This window comes from Stegodyphus dumicola, chromosome 7 (genome assembly GCF_044657685.1).
Source record: "Stegodyphus dumicola isolate Sdum_Otavi_A_Nest chromosome 7, ASM4465768v1".
Classification (NCBI taxonomy): domain Eukaryota; kingdom Metazoa; phylum Arthropoda; class Arachnida; order Araneae; family Eresidae; genus Stegodyphus; species Stegodyphus dumicola.
The window spans coordinates 101062893-101080547 of record NC_140774.1 but is presented as its reverse complement, the minus strand read 5'-3'; the positions used below and the strand labels follow the sequence as shown (position 1 = coordinate 101080547).

Genomic DNA, 17655 nt, shown 5'->3' with positions numbered 1-17655 from the left:
ATCTACAAGATCCACACCTCCCATTGTTTTATTGTAGTCAATTACTACCTTTGGTTTTGTTTTCAGTTTTTTACTTTGGATCATTACTTCGACAGCTTCAGAATCATGAAAAGATGATAACGTTGTTTCCTTTTTGTCCTTCCATTTGAGAGTGAGGATTTTGCTGCGTCTAAATGATATAACTTTGTAAGTTTTTAATTTTTTTACTTTTGAATGCTAAAGGTAAATCTTTCTTGTTTTGTCTAACAGTTCCAACCACATCTGCTTGATAAGTCAAAAGGATATCACATAATTCTGGTAAAGTATAATAATTATCTAAGGTGATGCAGTAACCTTGTTTCAATAATGGCATCATCAGAGTCATAACAACTTGTGAAGGTACCGAGAGAGATCGGAATTTAGAATGAAACAAAGTACCTTTTCTGGTATATATGATAAATGACCATATATAATCAGAGCTAGATTCGCTTAGCACGTATGTTTTGATACCAAATTTTGCTTTTTTCAAGGGTATATATTGGTGCCAGGATAAACGTCCTTTGTACAACATCAGCGTTTCATCTATGGTAATATCTCTTTCTGGAGTAATTGTTTCTTGATGTACTTTAGTCAGATGCTCGCAGATAGGCCAAATTTTGTAGAGTTTTGGGTTAGGATGAGTTTTTGGATCATAAGAATAATTGTTCACAAAATACAAGAATTTTTTTATTTCACAGTATTGATTATATGACATTATCTTATGGAGAAAAGGAGTTTCTACTGATGTTTACTTAGTCCAATGCATACTTTCTTTAGCTTTTTTTACAATACCTTGTAAAACTGAAAGTGGAAGAAACAAATGGATTTCATGTTCTGATACGGGTTTCCATTCTCTTCTACTTTTCAGTTTCCTTTTCCTGATAACATTACCTGATTGCTCAGCATAATGATTAGTCTCTTTTACAATTACATCAACTATTTCATCATTTATAAAATGTTCATAATATTGTAAAATGCCTACACTGGCTTGAAATGAAATATTCACTTCAGGCAACAATTTGAACTGAAAACGTGGAGGACAAACATCTGGGACATCCGATATAATTTGGTTCCATTGGTACCCTTGTAAAAGTTGTGCAAGATCGTCACTATGTTCAGAATCAAAAGCATCTGAAAAAAAAGCTGCCTTCTGAATCACTTCCCGATTCTTCAAGACTTAAATCCTCTTGAAAATTTAATCCTCTTGAAATCTGCTTTCATTCTAAATTCACTTGAACTACACATTTTACAAACATTAAACACGAAAAAGCGATGAACACTGAAATTGAATCCTTTCAAAATATGTTGTAATGGAAAAAATATTCTGAATCTATATACTACTGTTATCTAATCAACTTACAAGTATTGTGCTGCCACCTGAGTAAATAAAATTGATACGGGCATAATAAAAATTGGTATTCCTTGACCTTTTTATTGGGAAAGCAGAGCCCATGTGAGATACGAGCGCAACAAAATTTATTCGTATTGGTTGCTCGTACGAGACACGGGCACAGTGAGTAAGGGGTTAAAGAGGAAGAAATGACTACAACTTACAGAGAGACATTGAAGAGGAGTATTTCAGAAGCAAAAACAGACATCCCTGATCTTGAAGACTTATTGCTTAGGTTTAGAACAACAGTATCCAATAGTGCAGGTGTAATTTTGGGCCACAGAGCTCAAGGGAAGAGTAGTGTGATTTGATGACGAATGTACTGTCACAAATGAACAAAAACTTGCCGCATACAAAAGAACATTGCAACACAGTACTAGAAATATGGCAGAGGAATACCGTGAGGCAGAGAAAAATGAAAAAAAGATTCTTAGGACTAAGAGTACAGTTTTTGAGAAAAATAGATTTAAGGATATTGAACACCTGAAGAAGACCAATGAATGTGAGCAACTTATTTGGAGCTCAGCTACTGTCGAAGAAACTTTAAACCCAGAATCAATTTTTGTAGAAATAAAACAAATGATATCCTTAGTGAGAATTTTCTGATTTTGGAAAGATGGGTCGAGCAATTTGAGGACTTATTAAAGGGTAGAGAAAATTTTAATTCTTTTGACATTTTACAGAAAGAAATCTTGGCCAATTCCAAGAAATTGGCACCACCAAGTTTGCAGGAAATAGTAACTGCTTTCAAGGAGCTTAGAAACTACAAAGCACCTGGAATCGATCTCATATAGGTAGGTAGAGCTTCTAAAATATAGAGGGCCAAGAGGTATGGAATTCTCTGATAGAACCATTCAGAATGTTTGAGTGAGAAGATGCCAGAGAATTGGCTCTTATACATTGTGTGTCCAATCTAAAAGGAGACTAAAAAAGCTTGTAAAGAGGGAGAAGTTTACTGTGCAACTGCTACAAAGCTTTCTCCAAATTACTATACAAGAGTTTTCCTTATGTAAATATAATTGTTGGTGACTATTAATGTGGATTCTGTACAGGTAAATCCACTGTGGACCATATGTTTGGCTTTAGATTAATTATGAAGAAATCTCAAGAATTTAATACTGATATGCATCTCTTTGCTTATTGACTACAAAGCGGTGTACAATTCCATTGGCAGCAATGAATTATTAAGAGCCATGCATGATTTTGATATTCCCTTAAAATAGATCAAACTGAAAAAAAAAAAAAAAAAAAAGTATGATTTTTTGGAAGGCTCTGATTCAAGGATACCTTTCTAGTGGTTTCCTCATCAATAAGAGAGTTAAACATTATTAGTTCTAGGGTGTTTCATTATTCCAAAGATGCGATTTTCATATGACTTTGCTTATGCCCTAAGTCTCAGTAATGTAAAAGATATACATTCAAGAAGATTGGATAATATTTAGAGGCTGCATATGTTGATCACCTTTATCTCAAACTAGTGATCATGCTTTGTACTAATAGACTTCTCAAGTATTTCTCAAAAATTTCCTAATTTCCAATACTACCATTTACCGAGCTCAGGCAATCAACAGAAGTAAAATAGCAAAGAAAATCGAAGAGTTACTCTCTGAAAATCCTTCTCATTTGGTCTTGCATTGGGATAATAAGCAGTTGCCCTGAGTTGCCCATGTGAATGTCAGAACTTTGGAAGATATAATTGCAGGTCTAGTGACTAAGATTTTGAGCATTTACTTGTGTACGTGTTGCCCTGAAACGCATTGGTGAGCAGATGGCTGAAGTAGTTGGCTTTAAGTTCTTCAATTTGGACTACATGACAATATCATCAGCATGCCTTTTGACACTGCAGCATCTAATGTAGGACTGATCCAAGAGGCATATACCAGTACTAAAAGGGAATTCGAACAAGGTTTGCCATCATCAGACCCCATGAACTAATAATGAAAGGGGTGTTGTAGCATACCATCAAGTAAGTGGTCCTGACATCCAGATGATTTGGAAGTTCCAAAGTCTGTGAGCTTCACTTGATAAGACATCATATATGACAATGCTGGATGAAGAAAGTTCCATTCAAGGCTTTCTAGAAGAACAGCGATAGAAACTGATTAACTACATCCAAAAAATCCTAAAAGATGAACATCATCCAAGAGAAGACTACAAAGAATTATTATAACTCTCTCTCCTAGGAGGTTAGTCTCAAAACAATTTCATTTTTAGGATCCCAGAAGCTCTGCATCAAGCAAGATGAATGGCAGAGGCAACATATGCACTTAAAATTGTCCTCTTCACTAACAGTTGAATATTCCTCAACAAAAATTGGAAATAACAAAACAGGTTGCACATTAGTCAGCCTCATATATGTTTACTTTTGGCACAAGGCAACTGTATATAGATGGGCTCTAAAGAATGATTTGGATATACTACAGCTTCTGAGTGCTTATGCACTTGCAGACATCAAAAAAGTGCTTTCACAGTTGCTGAGAGACACCTTTGGTATTTGTCAGAAACAAACATAGGATAGGCATTTTTGGATGAACATATTACTCAGGCTAGAAGGAAATAAATAAAGGCTGTAAGAAAAATATGACAAAAACATAGAAACCAAACCTGCAAAGAAAAAGGAAATTAAATTATTAGAGAGTTAAAAACCTAGGTTCAGAAGTAAAAGACCTCAGCCATTTTTTTACTAATAAAACAAAGATGTTCTTTGAATTTTTTGGGATCCATGACATAACAGGGTATTCCAGTGGTTCTCTAAGAAACCATGTGAATGCTCTTAAGGTAGTCAGTGATACTGCAGAAAGAGGAGTAGCTCTGATAAAAAAGTTTAACAAATCGATCAGGGATGAACAACAGATGTTTTGCCTATCATACTACCTATTAATCTTAGTGTCTAGTTTTAATATCATTTTAAGTTTTAGTTTTCCCAAATGAAAGTAATAAACATTGAAAAATCATAATTTTTGCTTACTTTTATAAAACTGATCAAATTGCACAACCTCTAAATATTACCCAATCTTCTTAAAATTTGGCATATATATCTTTCACCGAGACTCGAGGAGTAAGGATGCAAAAAATTTACATTTTATTTTTTGCCTTACGAAATGAAACACCCTAATGCCCTCTCATGCCTTTTATTTAAGATTGCATTTGAGAGAATTATCAGGAAGTCTGGAGTATATAGTAGGAGCAGTATTCATGCACTAGCATTTGCAGATGATAGAGCACTAGTGGACAGAAGCAAAAGATACCTAATAAAAACGTTTGAAACTATTGAGAGGGAAGCTAAACCAGTGGGCCTTATTTAACTAAGATAAAACTAAATACATGACTACTATTGGAAATACGAGGGCTATCCAGAAAGTAGATTACGTTTTGGAATAAAAAAATAAACAAAGTATAGGAAACAAATTTTATTATATACAGATGAAAGCCACACTCAAATACTACTTTTCTACATAGTCACCATACAAATTAAGGCATTTATTGTAGCGATGTACGAGCTTGGAAATTCCTTCGTCGAAAAATTCGGCCGCCTGCGCCTTCAACCACTTCGTTACCTCTTCTTGCAGCTGTGCGTCGTCATCAAAACGCTGCATAGCCAGCCACTTCTTCATTGCTGGGAATAGGTGGAAGTCGCTCGGTGCCAGGTCGGGACTGTACGGCGGATGAGGAAACAACTCCCACTTAAAAGATTCAAGAACTTTACAAGTGACATTTGCCATGTGGGGCCGGGCGTTGTCGTGAATCAACAAGATCTTAGAGCTCAACATTCCTCTGCGCTTGTTTTGAATTGCTCTTCTGAGTTTTTGGAGAGTTTGGCAATACCTTTGAGAGTTTATTGTAGTGCCTCTTTCCAGGAAGTCCACCAAAATTACACCTTTTCTGTCCCAAAAAACAGTCGCCATCATCTTCCTTGCCGACATTGTTTGCATGCATTTCTTGGGTTTTTGGGGAGAACTTGTGTGCCCCCACTGCATTGATTGCAATTTCGTTTCACAGTTCACATGTTTCACCCATGTTTCGTCACCAGTAACGATGCAATCGAGTAAAGAGTCATCATCCTTATGGTAAGCGTCCAAAAAGTTCAACGCTGCAGCCATTCGCTGATTTTTGTGGTCCTCTGTCAAGATTTTTGGAATCCATCTTGCACAAAACTTGTGGTAACCAAGCTTTTCGCTGATGATTTCGTGCAACAAACTTCGCGAAATTTGTGGAAAACTCAAAGAAAGTTCCGTTATTGTGAAATTTCGATTTTCACGGACTTTAGCATCGACTTTTTCGAGAAGTTCGGCGGTCACTATGCTGGGTCTCCCACTTCGATCTTCGTCGTGAACATTGGTTCGGCCATTTTGAAATCTTATGACCCACTGACGCACTCCACCTTCAGTGATAATGTTGTCCCCATACACTTCACGAAGCTGCCGATAGATTTCTATCGGTTTACAGTTTTTTGCAGTCAGAAACCTTATTACTGAGCGCACCTCGCAGCTCGCGGGATTTTCAATTAACGCAGACATTTCAAACCGTCACAGTATCTGAACGGAGCACAGCACGAACCTCTCACTAGCACGGCTAGATGCAGACTGAGCTGCGCAACGCTCTGACCCCAAGATGGCCGCGCTAGCCCCGCCCCTAGCGGACACAGACGGAAACGTAATCTACTTCCTGGATGGCCCTCGTAGTTACATCCCCAACTCCTGAAATGGTTACAGATTTCATTTATATGGGATAAAGGTTTATCAAAAAAGATTAATTTCTCATCTGAAATAAAGACATAATGTTGCAGCTAATAAAGCTCTTTATGGATTAAAGCATTTATTTAGATTTGGCCTTTTTATTTGGAAAAACAAACTCTACAAGACTCTAATTCAACCTGTCCTGACTTACGCTTCAGAGACCTTGACTGTGACCATGAAGGAGGAAGGGATCTTGGGCACCTCGGAACACAAGGTCTTGAGAAGTGTTTTCAGAGAAATTCAGGAAAATACTATCTGGCGTAGATGATGTAACACCAAATTATACCGAATGTTCAAAAAGCCAGATGTTGATTATTATATTGAAATAAGTCACCTTGTTTGGACTAGGCATATTTGCATGAAAAATAGTTATGTACTAAAAAAAATATATTTTTAGTTAGACCAAGTAACACAGGAAGAGGACAACTTAGACTTCGATAAATAGCTGCTGTAGAGAAGGTTTATTTAGTTCTTAAAGCTAGAACTGGAGGAGCTTGACTGCTAGTAGAGGTGGTTGGAAACTTCTAGTTCAGGCCCACCCTCGGTTGTCCCAGAGGAAGATGAGGAAAAGTCCTTTTGTATTAATCCCTATATTTTCTAAAATTTAGTTTTAGTTTCAGATCATTTTACCCTGTATTTGTGCTAACATTATTAAATATGCTTACTTTGCTGTCCTCGAACTCAGCATGTACCTGATGAAGTCAAAAATTTTCTTACCAATTTTTCAGTGATTTTTTGCCAACATAAAATCTTCATCTCTCCACCTATAAATCAGCTGTACTATCCTGGAGTATTTCTTAGGTAAATGTCAAATTGCCTGAAATCCTTTAAAAAGACCTAAGTAGTTGCACCCACCATCCACTAGCTTATTCGGAGTCATTTTTATCCTCGCGATGAATAACCCCACTTCTTCATTTCTATTCAAAAAGAGCATCTTTACGTCAACTTTCTATCAATCCTAGTTGTCATGGTTTAACAGTTCAAACCTTTCTGGTTCTAGTGACATCTTTGATTACACATAAGAAAAACAGCTTGAACCAACTTCTAAATCTGAGGATTCTGTGCCTATAAGATATATTCCAGGCAGAGAGTTACAACACCTGTGGAAGACGGTTATTTAGCTCTTTCGGCCACAGAAGAAGCAACATTACTGTGCTTGAGCTTAAGGAAGATTATTTAGTGGTCACAGGAACAAGAATTTCAGCTATTACAGTATGCAGATGCCTGCACAATACAGGCCTGTATGTTAGACAACCAGTTGTTTGAGTCCCCTTGAGAACACATCTCCTGGACCATTCAATAATGAGCTTCTGTTACCTTCACAAAAGAGTCCAGGTTTACATGTGAGAGTAATTCAGGTCGTCAGCTGATCTGGAGGAAATAACACACCCGATGCAACCAATCCCACATTGTGAAATGACACAGTTACAGAGGTGGTGGAATAATGGCTGGAGCTAGGATCTCTCTCGGTGATAACATTCACTTGCATGTGTTCCATGAAGAAACTTTGATCAGTGTGAAATATCAAGATGAGATTCTTGATCAATATATCCGCCCATATGCCACTGCTATTGGTCCTGGATTTTTTCTGAAGGACAACAATGTGCGACTGCATCGAGCTTAGGTTGATGAAGAATATCTTGAGGGTCGTGGTATGGAGTGGCCAGCTAAATCCCCAGATCTAAATCCAATAGAGCATATATGGGACTACCTTGGAAGATCAGTAGCTGTTTTAAATCCTCCTCTAAGGTGTTAGATGATCTTGAACAAGGATTATACCGTTGTCTGATTGTTGTTTCAAATTTCACTGACCAACAACTTAATTGACAGCATGGAACGTTGCTGCCGCCAATGTAGAACCCATTTTTGTAATGTTTTTATTTTCCTCGAAAAACTGTGATATACTGTTTCTCCAAGACTGGATTTCTTTGCCAAGAGCTCAAATTTTTGTTGTAATTCATGTTTGTGTTGATCTTAAGAAGTATTCTACATCACATTCATCAAAGAACTGTTTGGTGAACATGTTTACTAAATTTCTTGTTTCTATGTTGCTTCATTCTCAAATCAGACACCAAAAACATGTTGTTCCTTAACTTTTGAAGGGCAGTGTATATGCCGAGCAACAAGGTGACAACGAAGCTAAATTATTCATCATACAGATTTATGCTAATAGATTATCTGTGTTTCTTTAATACGAAAGTGTTTTTATAAAGTGAAATTAAGAGCTAGAAAGACCTAAACGATGTTCTCGACTAGAGAGAACTTTGTTAGCAGACTCCTCACACTACGAGGACTTTAATTCCTTTTTAATACCTATTTTAAAGAACTCTGAATGGCAACAATGTAACTGAGTAATGCACATGCGTAAAGAGAAGAGATTTCTGGTCGGGGAGAGAGTTGGAAAGCTCCGCCAGCGAGCTGAGGTGTGGAGACTTTATTCGTCCAGTGATGACGAGTGCCATCTTTGTTAACATCTCTGATCGTGTCACCAGCTCAGATAGCTACTAAAGTTTTCTAAATGTGTATGTGCTGTGAATAAAAAGTGAATGCATCACCAATACCAGTGTTATTTCCCTTACAACTGGAGCATCCACGACATCATAGACAAAATAACTTGGAGGTTCCACCGAGATTTGTGTGACAAGAGACAAGGTATGTGTTCTCCACAATATTCATTTTCCAGGCCTGAAGAGTATAATTTAGTTATTAATTACTTATTCGGGAAATCAATTCCCGAAGCAGAAGTAGCACGTCAGTGCATACGAGTTTAAGCACTAAATGTGTTTGGTTTATATATCTAACAAGATATTTTCCTTTTGCTATATATTCGGGAAATCATTTTCCCATTAACACGTAGCCTATCAGTGCATTTTATAGCACGTCAGTGCATAAGAGTTTTTAAAACAATCAAAGTGTAGCATTTATATATCTAACGAGATATTTTTCTTTTGTATGATAATGGGGAAAATCCCTTCCCGTAAATAAACAGCATGGGGTAAATCCATTCCCATAAATAATTAGCACATCAGTGTATTTATGTTTAAAGTTTAGCTATAAAATTTTGTGATAGAATCTGAACTGTATATTTTGTGTATATGTGGAGCACATCAGTGCAATATTGCAATTTTCAGTTCTTAGTTAGAAGAAAATTTATATTAAATACTTGGGAAAGAAATAAGTTGTTGAATATATTAAAAACTTGTTACTTTGATTTTCTCATGAAAGCACACCAGTGCTGTATTTTAATATGATGTGTATTTTCTGATAAGTAGAATGTTAAAATTTTATCATTTCATTGTATAAAAATTAAAGTTTGTAGCAGTAAGGAAAAGTTCTAATAGTGTTCTGATTTAAACCTGCTCCCATCAAATCACGTAGTTTTGGGTGGGCCCTGTGGAAATAGAAATGGCTGTTTATGAAAGCGGAAGTTAATTTAGCGGTGTTTATACCTATTAGCGCCACTCTGTTTAATCTCTGTCTGGCTGTACTGGATGAAAAGAATTTGTTATTAAGTTTTTTATACGAAATATTCAGTAAGGATTTCATTCATTTTATGTTTTAATGGAAATAAATTCAAAATGCTTTTATTAATCTTTTATTTCCATTTGCCTAATTTTGTAAGAAAGAAGAAAAGTTAGTGTTTTTTTATATCTCTAATATATTTTTATGTGTATTATTTGTGAATAACAATTTGAGTTCTTATTTCTTTTTAACAATTACTTTTACAATTACCACAATTACTTTTGTGAAAATGATATTTGGGGGCTAGGAAAAAGGATCTATTCCTTGTCGCGACTGAACTTGGGGAAATAGCTTTAGAAGATATGAAAGTAATAGATTTAAAACAATTAATAACGAATAGTAAAAATTATGAGGAAGAATTTGTTAAAAATTTGTTAGAAAGTATTATGACTGATAGGATAGAAAATTTAAGCAAACAAGAGCGAAAGAAGGAAGCTAGGGAGAGAGAATTTCAGATACTACAACAAAATAAAGAAATTGAAAAACAACAGTTAGAACTAAAATGCCTTAAAGCAAAACAGAACACTGAATCTGCTAAACCTGGTTGTGAAATCGTATTTAATCAGAATTTTTAGAAACTTATGCCCAAGTTTAATTTAAAAACTGATGATATCAGTTTATTCTTAGAACTTTTTGAGAGGCAAGCTAAAGTTCAAAATTTGCCCATGGATCAATATATATCGGGATATCTCATTGGTATCCTTCCAGTTGAGGTAAATAATATAATTGCTAGGGAGCCTGAAGAACAGACTAGAGATTACCAACATATTAAAAAATTACTACTTAAAAGATTTAAGGATTTAAGTTAAGTGCAGAGAAGTTTCGGCAACTTCTTGTTAAGACTTAAAAAAATCCGGATTCTACGTGGTACGATTTTTATCACAAACTTGAGACATTTTTAGATGGGTTGCTCAAGGGATTAAAAATCGAAACATTTTAGCAACTAAGGGATTTCATGTTGGTAGATCAAATTAAAAGGTTGCACGCCACATGAGTTTAAGGAACTTTTTAAAGTTGAATGGGCCACGATCACTTCGGCAAAACAGTTGGTGGATAAAACAGAGGAATTTGAAGATGCGAAAAAGACAATGGTTGGAAAAACGAAATTGGATGAACTGAAAACGAAAACATCAGGTAGACAAATGGGTGTTTTTCAGTCCACTGGTAATGTTTTCAAAAATAGAAAAAACCCACAAGGCGCACAATTTAAAAAAGATGATGATGATGCACGCAATGTTGGGAAAAAGTCAGACTCGAATTCTGATAGGAGAAAAAGACTCTAGTGCTATGAATGTGGATCTTTTGACCATTTATGTCCTCAGTGCCCTAATTTTAAAACTCAAAAGGCAGATTTGTATCGGATAAGCGGGAGATCAGAGAAGAAACTGTTAGATCCCTATACATTAAATGGAAGAGTGAATGGTTTTAAAGTACCTATTCTTAGAGATACAGGAGCAATGGTAGATATTATTTGTCAGAAATATGTAGACAGAGATAGAATGGGAGAACATGTGTGGATTCGACATTTGCTGCGTGATCATATGACTAGTTTACCTGTTGCTGAAGTAGATATTGAATGCGATTTGGGTACAATAACCACCAAAGCAGTTGTTATAGGAGACCACTTAGACCAAGGGCAATATATCTTAGGCAACCAAACAGCGGCTCTTCTCAGAAAAACTGAGAAAAATTGTTCTTCGCGTGTCGGGAATGTTAATGCAGTCGTTACTCGATCTCAAGCATGACAATTTAAGGAAACGGAAAATTTAAGTGAGACGAATCAAAATTCTGAGCAGAATGAGTCAGAATTGGAAGAGGAGGACAATGCTCATGAGAAGTCTGAAAACAGAGAGATATTGCCTCCTGTCGACCTTTGTGTCCCCACAAGTCCTGCGATTCAAATAGACTCAAGTACTTTTATTGATGAACAACAAAAAAGTAAAGAACTTGCCCCTTTATTAGAACTAGTATAGTTTTAGTAAAAAAGAAAGTAAATAAGTTAGGAGGAGGAGAACATTTGATTGTTGTTCCAGAAAACCTCAGAGCAAATTGAAGCAATTTTTTCGAACTTCAGGTCACTTAGGAGTTCTGAAAACAAAAGCCGGTTACTAAGACATTTTTTCTGGCCAAATTGTTATAAAGACATTGAGAAATTCGTTAAAACATTCGACTCCTGTCAACATGCAGGAAAAGCAAAGGACAAAAGGAAATCACCGTTGGTAATGGTACCTGTGATATCTGAAGTCTTTAGTAAGTTTAATGTAGATGCTTGCGGGCCTATGCCTACATCTACTGAAGGTAATAAATATCTTATTACAGTTATGTGCTTAGCCTCTAAATATTCTGATGCCATCTCGGTATCGGATATAATGCTGAAATCTGTTGTAAGTGCACTCTTGCAGGTATTTAGTCGGATGGGCTTTTCAAGGGAGGTTCAAACTGATCAAGGGAAATCTTTTATGAGTCGCTTAACCATTGAACTTTTGAAGAGGTTTGGTATAAAAATTTCCAGAAGTTCAGTTTACCTACCCCAGAGCAATCCTGTGGAATGGTTCCATAGGTCAATAAAAAGGGTCTTAAAGGTATTATGCATTGAAACTGCCCCAAATTGGAAAATACAAGTACCTGCTGCTCTCTTTGCTCTGCGGACAGTAATGCATGGTAGTACAGTCAAAAGTCGTTAATCCGGACTCGTCAGGACTTTGGCGCTTCCAGATTATCGATTTTTCCGGATTATAGATCATCAGTTTAAATCTGGTAAGATGACATGCAGAAATTATAAAATTAAAAATATGAAACCGTAATTTATGAAATAAAGAACAATTATATTCTAAAGGGTATCAAAATTTACAAAAAGAAAAAGCTTACTATTTATTTGTTTACTTTATTAAACATTTCTTTCAATGTAAGTTGTTTAAGTTGCTTCGTTTCATGTGATAATACTTTCTCTTTAATTCTATTAAACAGACATAATTTCTTGTTTAGTTACAAAGTTCCGCTGTTCAAGTCCTATAATTGCTGTGTCGAGAATACCAACTAATTTGTCAATCGAAATTTTTTCGTTTTCAATAACCTCTGTGTCACTTTCTTCACTATCGGAAGCGAATTATAATGATGAGGAATTTGACTTAAATCATATCAAAGACGGAGTACATCGAGATGAAATACTACATGGAGTAAGGAATTATAAGCCAAATAAAATAAAAACATCTGCCGTGAAGATAAGGATAGTGCTGACAGATCAACTTCCAATTCATTGCGCGCCGCGGTGTTTATCCCCCCCACCGCAGAGCAGCGTGAAATTGATAAACAGATTTCGGAATGATTACATAATCAAAGGATATGCCTTTATCCATTTTTTTGCAGCAATTCCACTTTCTGTTTAATGGACTTCGAAACATACTTTCGCTTTGTAGATCCTTTACATATTAGTAAATATATATCGGAAATTCTATTTGACATAATCGAAAGTTCAAGCTTATTTTTATAAAATTGCTCTAACAGTCTGCAAAAAATAATAAGCTGGATCCAATTCGAAGATTATGGAACAATGCAATCTGCAACATTAACTGAATTAGATAAATTTAGCTTAGCTTACACCATCCGTTATACATTAAACGCGCATGCGTAAACGTATTATGCGCATGCGCACACGCATATTCGCAGCCATAAAGGTCTTACGCACAAGCGTAAACGCCTATGCGCATGCGTCAACGCGACACAGCTTTGAGGTAGCTTTGAGGTCCGGATTATAGATCATTCCGGATTATGGGTGTCCGAATTAACGACTTTTGACTGTACAGAATTTAGTTCAGCTGAATTAGTGTACGGGAACAACCTCAGAACACCTGTCGCATTACTGTACGAGAAATGGTTAGATCCTCAGGAAAAAGAAGACACCATAATAGAATACGTTTTCTAATTAATCAATAGGCTAAAGAAATAGCTACAAATGGAACAAATGGTAATGCCATGAAAAGGGAATTCCAGCAAGGAGATTCCGTATTAGTATTAGCAGTGAACCAACCCCATAAACTCACTCCTTAATGGAAAGGGGTGGGAAAAATAGAGAAAAGATTATCAGAAACAAACTATGTGGTTAGTTTTGAAGAGAATCAGGAAGAGAATAAAGTGTATCACATCAATATGTTAAAACCTTATCATAAGAGACCTGAACTTTTGAATATGGTGCTCCTTGACAATGAGGAGATAGTTGAACCCTCGAAATTAGTGGAGGATTTTCCTTATATGTTAACCGACCCCAATGTGTTTGATTTCAACGAAATAATAGCAAAAGATAATCTTAAAGAAAGACTTAGTGATGAACAAACCCTGCAGTTGGGAAAGTTGTTGGTAAAGTTTTCTGCTATATTTTCGAATATTCCAGGGAAAACAAATTTAGTCGAACATGATATCGAACTAATCAGTGACAAACGTGTAAAGTATAAGCCTTATAGAATGACCAATCGACAGAACGAAATTCTTAAAGTCGAGATTGTAAAAATGTTAAAATACAAGATTATTGAACCAGGACCCTCTTGGTATACTTCACCCATGATCCTTGTTGAAACACCAGGTAGGGATCCTAGGCCATGTATTGATTACAGAAAGTTAAACGAAATAACACGTACTGAGCTCTATCCGATCCCCAATATAGAGCAATGTGTTGAATTGCCAAATTTATCACCTTGATAGACTTGACTAAAGGTTATTGGCAAATTCCGCTGACCCGCGCAGAAAATTGCTGCATTTGCTACAAATTTTGGTGTATATAGGCCTTTGCGCATGCCATTTGGGCTTAAAAATGCTCCTTATTATTTCAGTAAAATGATGAGCAAAATAATGTGCAGATGTCAGAAATATGCTACCCCTTATTTAGATGATATTGCTATTTTTTCTGAAAGGTGGGAGAAATATTTACAACATTTACATGAAATTTTAAAAAGAAAAGCCAATTTAACTATTAAACCCTCTAAGTGCAAGTTTGCACAAGAAGTGCAATATCTCGGTCACATAGTCGGTTGAGAAAAGCGCTCTCCAGCAGAACTAATAATAGAAGCGATTCAAAACTTTCCTGTTCCCACAACTAAAACTGAGATTAGAGCTTTCTTAGGGTTAGCTAGATACTACAGACAATATATACCTACGTTTTCTGCTATAGCCACACCTTTGACAGATTTTTTAAAAGAGAATAAGAAAAGGGGTAAAATTGTATGGAATGCTGAATATAATGAATCATTCAAATTGTTAAAAGAAAAGCTATCTAGTAGGCCTGTGCTACATGCACCCAATTCTTCTAAACCATTTATACCACAGACAGACGCATCAGATCAAGGATATGGTGTTGTTTTAGCCCAGAAAGATAATAAAGGGAAAGAACATCCCATATTGTATCCCAGTAAAAAATTTACAGATAGTGAGCAGAAGTATTCCACCACTAAAAACAAGTGTGCCGCAATTCTGTATGGAATAAAAAAACTGAAAAGGTATATAGATAGGCAGACTAAATTTTCCATTCAAACGGACCATAATCCCCTAATATGGCTAAAAAAATAATGCAGGTAGTAATGGTCAATTATTACGCTGGGCCTTAGCCTAGCAATCTTATAATTTTACGATACATCATAAAAAGGGAAGTGACAACTTACATGTAAGACTACTTAAGTAGAAACTTGTACATGCCAGTTAAATAGACTAGTTATCATTTCTTTTAAATTGTCTTGTTATTTGCTTATATATATTGTATTTTTTTTAATTCATACTATATTGTAAATTGTTAGCTTTATTCATAAAGACAAAAATTTTTGTGTTGTTTTTTCATATATTGTATAAATATATGTATTGTTATATGCATTTTTTTTATGATGACCTGGTTATGAGAATGGAGAGCCTTTGTAACGGTGTGATTTTTAAATTAACTGGTAAAATGTTGAACAATCTCTATTGAAACCAGAAACTGTAAACTTTAAAAAAAAAATGTTCTCCTGTTTCCGGAGAAACAAAAACTGGAGGCAGAAGGTGTTTGTTTGTAGCGAACGCCTGCTTGAACTTTTATTTTATCCTGTAGGAACTTAAAAAAGTTTTGTTTCCTCTGTGTCCGAGGAAAACAAAATCTGGAGGCGAAAGGAGTCGGTCTATAAAGAATGCTCCTGAACTCTCTACTAGAAAGACCTACAATGCTCTCGACTAGAGAGAACTTTGTTAGCAGACTCCTCACACTACAAGGACTATAATTCATTTTTAATACCTATTTTAAAGAACTATGAATGGGAATGACATAACTGAGTAATGCACATGCATAAAGAGAAAAGACTTCTGGTCAGAGAGAGAGTTGAGAAGCTCCGCCAGCGAGTTGAGGTGCGGAGACTTTATTCGTCCAGTGATGATGAGTTAATGTCTCTGATCGTGTCACCGGCTCGGATATCTACTAAAGTTTTCTAAATGTGAATGTGCTGTCAATAAAAAGTGACGCATCACCAATACCAGTGTTACTTCCCTTACAACTGGAGCATCCACGATGTCACACATGCATTCATCAGACTACCGTAATTTCCGGAAGAAAGGCCGCATCAGCGTAAACGGCGCACTCGAGAAAAATGGCGGGAAAAAAATTTAAATTACACAGAAACGCCGCATCAGCGTAAATGCCGCAATAGATTAAATTGCGCGTGACATCGTCGTGGGCTGTATAGATGCAAAAACTCAACCTAAGTCCTGATATATGACATACCAGTTAAGAAAAATGCATGAAATGAAACCATAACTCAAAAATAAATTAAAGGTAAGAAATGTATAGCTTCTGTGCCGTTTAGAGACATTTTCAAAAATTTTCCGCTCCCTTCTTACTTAAAAACTATCAACAAGTACTTGTACCCAAACTGATGGGATCTGTATTTGGCAGAATGCCAAGAAAAATGCATTCATGCTGAAGGGAAAATACGTCAGAGTTGTTTTTGTGAGGCAGGTGGAGTCATGTCCGCCTTTGAAAAAAATTACAGAAAAGGCAGGGGTCGGGAGAGGATGGGTCCTGGAAGATTCATCGAATGGCAGAGGAGAGAGACTATTCAAACTGATGAGAATGTTGATTTGAAAGGTGGAAGTAAGTAAGAAGTAAGATTTGGGCTTCCCTGCCTCGTGGAACTAAATCACATTACAGGTCTGCTCCCCCTTTGGGCACGTTGTGGAGGTTCAACCTCCACTATTACCCTCCAGAGGAGCAGCGCACCACCTGGAATTCACCAGGCAGCACCGGTCGTCTAATGCTCCTACCAGTCGCTTGGGCGAGCCCGTCGCAGCAGGACATTACCCAGCGAACCCGGGCTACTAGTACCACGCCGCGCTAGGACGTGCCAGACTCCGAGGCCGGCCAATAAGTGACCTTTCCCAGAGCCTTCAGAAACACCAAGTTCATAAATTTTATACCCCCGTGGCCGAGACTGCCTAGGTACAGATCCTAGCCAGTAGCTTCGCAGAATTCTCTACCTCGACCCCCGGGGGGGGGGTGAAAAGGGGAAGAATGTTATTGTTCTGAGATCTCGTTTAGGGTGAATAAGGCATGTAGGTCCGTTCAAGGGAAAGAATGTAAACAAAATAACGTTCGCAGAAAGCAACTGAGTGGTCTTTTGTGTGGGAACAGCACCAGTCTATGCACAATGACAAGGCCATCCAAACTATGTACAATGACCATCATAGGAAATATTTTATTTTTAGTGCACCTAAACACCGCATGGGTAGAAGCGCCGCACCCGCTGAAAATTTAAGTTTTAAACACGTAAACGCTGCGGCGTTTCTTCTGGAAATTACGGTATATAATGGTGCTAAAGATAATTTTAGCATGTATATAATCTATATTTTTAATTCCAAATTGCATTTATATAATTAACCATTCACATGGCCTGCTGTCTATAATGGTTTATTATAAAAAAGTAAATACACAGAAATGATTTTAATGAGTCTAACCAGTATAATTTCATCTTTATAGCTAGTAAT

At 36.4% G+C, this 17655-nt stretch overlaps 1 protein-coding gene across 5 annotated transcripts in view; it reads right to left on the bottom strand.

The window, feature by feature from the left end:
• CysRS-m (cysteine--tRNA ligase-like protein, mitochondrial) overlaps window positions 1–17655 on the bottom strand; it is a 185809-nt gene that overhangs the window by 120041 nt on the left and 48113 nt on the right. The window lies entirely within an intron of this gene.